Genomic DNA, 4141 nt, shown 5'->3' on the forward strand with positions numbered 1-4141 from the left:
CATATTTAATCAGTACTTATTTACCCAAAAGCAGATCAGATAAACTTCCTACCACATGGACTGTTGGTGGATATTTTAATTTCCTCACAGGCTTCTTCCCACATATCTCCTTAATTGTCTTTGCATAAATCAGGATGCCCTGTATGGCTTGGAGGAGCAGAATCTTTATGCAAAAAAATTTCAATTCCCCTAACATATCAAAATTAGGATAGACAACAGGTTTAGCTATCGCTAATCCCTTAGGGAATGGGAGAGAAGAAATTATAATTTTATCAAGATTCTGTTGCTCAATTATGTTTTCTCCCTATTTTATTTTCGTGGTAATCACATTTGAAGGATTTATTGCGGGTTGTTTTTCATTTCCAATATATTTATTTTCTTCAGTAGTAATAATGTAACCTGACTTATTCGAAGCTCATTTCATTCTACCCGAATTCTCAAGAATCTGTACATATTGAACTGGTCTGTTATTAGGATTCGGATTTGGTTCAACTGGAAATTGGGGGCGTACTGAAGGTTGAGGGTTTTGAAATGGACCTGACAATGTGGGTTGAGGTTGACAACCCATTCCCATGGGTATATTGCTCATCCCCATAGGGCGCTACCAATTTTGAGACCAATTCAGGTTCTGTGAGATGTAAGTAGCCCATTGTGAAGGGTAAGGACTACTGGCTAAATTTTGCTAGAAGGGGGTAGAGCATTGTGAATTTGGCCAGCCAGCTCCTGGGAAGGGTTCGTTTGGCTCGGGTGACATGAAATACTATTGGGATTTCCAACTAGAGAAGGTTGGTTGAGCTTGCCATGTTGTTCCAGGATTTTTCTCTGATTATATTGTGTAGGAAAGAACAAAGAAGGGTCTTGTGGCATACTTGAGGGTCGTGCTTTCTATTGTCGACGTTGAGACATTAAGTATGTCAGCTCTATTCCTTCCTCAGCTTCTTTGAACATTGCTTTTAATCTGGGAAGTGATGGACACTGATCCATTGCATCGTCCTTGGTGCATATAGAGCACGTCTGAATCATGTCCAAAGGGAATTCTCTTTGACTATGCTTTTTTCGGTAGCATGGACAGAATATGTCTAGCATTTGTTTTGCATCACCTCGTCTTTTTCTGGCATGTAAGACGTCTAACTTTGTAGTCAACGTGCCCAAGATATCTGTCTTGAAATATTCCAAGAGGTTGCCAATCTCACCCTCCTAGTCTGATGTGTGTACTGTACCGTGAACACTTGATACACAATCAGACAATTTTGTCATATTCCTCTTCATAAATGTCACCTTTCCCCATCATATTTAAAGTTTATACCCATTCTTCTCTCACTCCCCTTATCAAAATAGCTTTCAATACTGCTTTTCGTAATGTGGAGTGGGGGGTCTCTGCAAACTATACTGAAACTGTTCAACATATTCTTCTAAAGTTTCATTGTCCTTCACAGACATTTTGAATATTTCATCCTTTAGATCCCTAGTGCTACATTAGTCCTGGTACTTGGTGAGAAAATTGTTCTTCATGTCATCCCAAGAATTAATGGTACTTCCACCCAAACCCATAAACCATCACAAAGTTGCTCCCTTTAAGGTAGAGGGGAACAACTTCAATTTCTGAGGATGAGTGGTGTAGTCATATCCTTTGCACAGGACATCAAACTCAAATAGAAAAGCATTCGAGTCCTCTGAGGTCATCACGTGAAAGGTTGGGATATTTTGCAAAGGAATGGCCTTAATGAGGGTATTGGCTACTGGGTCGATGATAGGGTATTCCAATTTTGAGGTTTGACCTTGAGGTGGTTGATTTTCCATTTGATCAAAGATGTGCCAATAATCTTCACGGAGTTCTTGGTGAGGAGGTATTATCTAGGTGGATGGAGTATTCAAAATTCCAAGAGTATTTACTGTGCTACTTAGATCTAGGATGCTAGGCATTTCTTTTTTAGCCAGGGTCACAAGAGATCCCAATTCAGATGGTTGTGGGTCTACTTTAGTGGCTCCACTAGTTTCTCCCTCTCCTTCTTTCAAATTACACAATTTTCCCTCTTATGAAGGACTAGAGTGTATATTATTTCTATTTTGAAAAATTTGCTCAGATCCTTCAGTTTTGCTATGGATCTCAGCATAAGCTGCATTTGGTGATTCTACTACTTGTGGGACCAAAGTAGAGCCATTTCTAGATACCTTTCGGGGTCCTACCAATGCATGAGATTCATCTCTCCAAATGATTTTGTCTATAAAGGTTGGTCTTCCAAGGGTCATTGATCCCTAGGCTTTGGTGGTTTTTGGTACTAATTTTAGATCTATTGGTGTCTTTCTTCTCCTATTCATTCATACCTACACAACCTTGCGTATCTACTAAGAGTGGGCACTAGAAACAAGCTTTTTTCTGGTTGTGTACATAGGTTCTTACCTCCCATTTTCAGTACCCTATTCTCTTCATAGATACAAATTAACTATTATCTTGACAACCTCCCTGGTAATGATTCCAAAAGGTTGTTGCACTAAGATGACTTTATAAATCTATCTTAATCCTACATTAATATGTCAACCTGGGATTCATCCTTCTATTTCAAGGTTGCGAGCATTGTCTATGCGATAAAAATTGTAGATTGGGATGCAATTAATAAATCCTAAATCCTAACTAATCATTGCAGAAATAAACAATTTCTCAACAACTCATTGAATCTAGAAATTCAAATGCAAAATAAAGATTATCCTACGGTTCAGAATTGGAAAGAAAAATCAATTGAAAACTACTTCATACAAAAATATTAATCTAATATTCCAAATGCCAAAAAGAAATCAAAATGGATAATCGAATCCACAATTATTAAAGGAAACTACTCAAACCATGTTAATCGCAAGGAGAATCCACAATGAGAAGTAATTGCAGAAAGAATATATGGAAAGGAAACAACAATCATATACAAAACTTACTTTTCTATAAATTATAAAAATGATATTAACCGAGATATAAAACTTAATCTAACTCAACATGTAGAAGGAACAACAATATAAATCTTTAACAGTAAGGAATAATTGACATAATACAAATGAGCAGTAGATCTTCGAGCCAACAGGCCCAAAGCCTCTAGAAGGAACTACTATAGAAGCTTAATACACAGATTTAATGCAAAACTCCAAGTTTTTCATTAACTGTCAAAAATAAATTACAAAATCACTACAACCCTTAAGGAAGGGTTGTATCTTCATTCGCAGTCTTGCTGGAAATTAATAATGATTACAAAATTTATTGTTCTTTTTCATCTACTAGCATTACATATTCTCTATGAAATGCTAGCAAAATCGGAGCTTATCTCAGCTGAATAATAGGATTCTCCATGTCAATTCTGTGTTTTTCCTCCTGTCTTTAGCTTGGCCATGCAGCTGCAATAATGGCATCTTCCTTTCTTGGAGCTGATGTCTTATCCAAAGGAACATCAATTGTCCAATCCAGTCATCTTGTGCATAAACAAGAGAAAACTTAGGATTTTAATGCTAAAAGCATGTAACTTGTTCAACACTACTGTTTATTCGTTTTTCGCAGTCTTCTGCGAGAATATGTTCAAGACGAGATAAAATTCATGAAAACCATACGATTAATCAAGTAAATGAGGAGGAAAAGCATACCTTTTCCACGACCCAACACTATCGAGATGGTTCCAAAACTATATGTGGTATTCATTCATGGCTCTACGTAAGGTGCAGTTCACCTACTAGCTCAATGGCTAGGAATGATATAGCAAATCAATGGTGGGAAAACAATCTATGGTTCCTTGTGATTTTAAATACTACAACGATTCTTACATTACTTCGCTCCTTTTGATAATTTCTTCTGCCAGTGATACAACTCTATGAATAGGATTTGATATTTTCTTTTCTAAACCATGGTCACTTGGTTTCCTGCTATGTTGTTGACCCTCTCATTTGACAGGGTGGAAAGTTGTTTCCTTACATGTATCGTAAACTCTGAGAAGGTAAATGGATTATGGTTATTCTCTTATGACACCTAGAATTTAAGTTCTTGTTTATCATTTATATATACATACAATGTATAATACCTTTCATTCATGTCATTTGCATGTTTTTCCACGAATTCTCTGTGTTGACGGATTTTGGAGAAATATGTTTCAAAACCCTTCGTTTCGAA

Source organism: Pinus tabuliformis, chromosome 4_2 (assembly GCF_031772625.1).
Source record: "Pinus tabuliformis cultivar Carrire ecotype Pingquan chromosome 4_2, CPIR1, whole genome shotgun sequence".
Lineage (NCBI taxonomy): Eukaryota > Viridiplantae > Streptophyta > Pinopsida > Pinales > Pinaceae > Pinus > Pinus tabuliformis.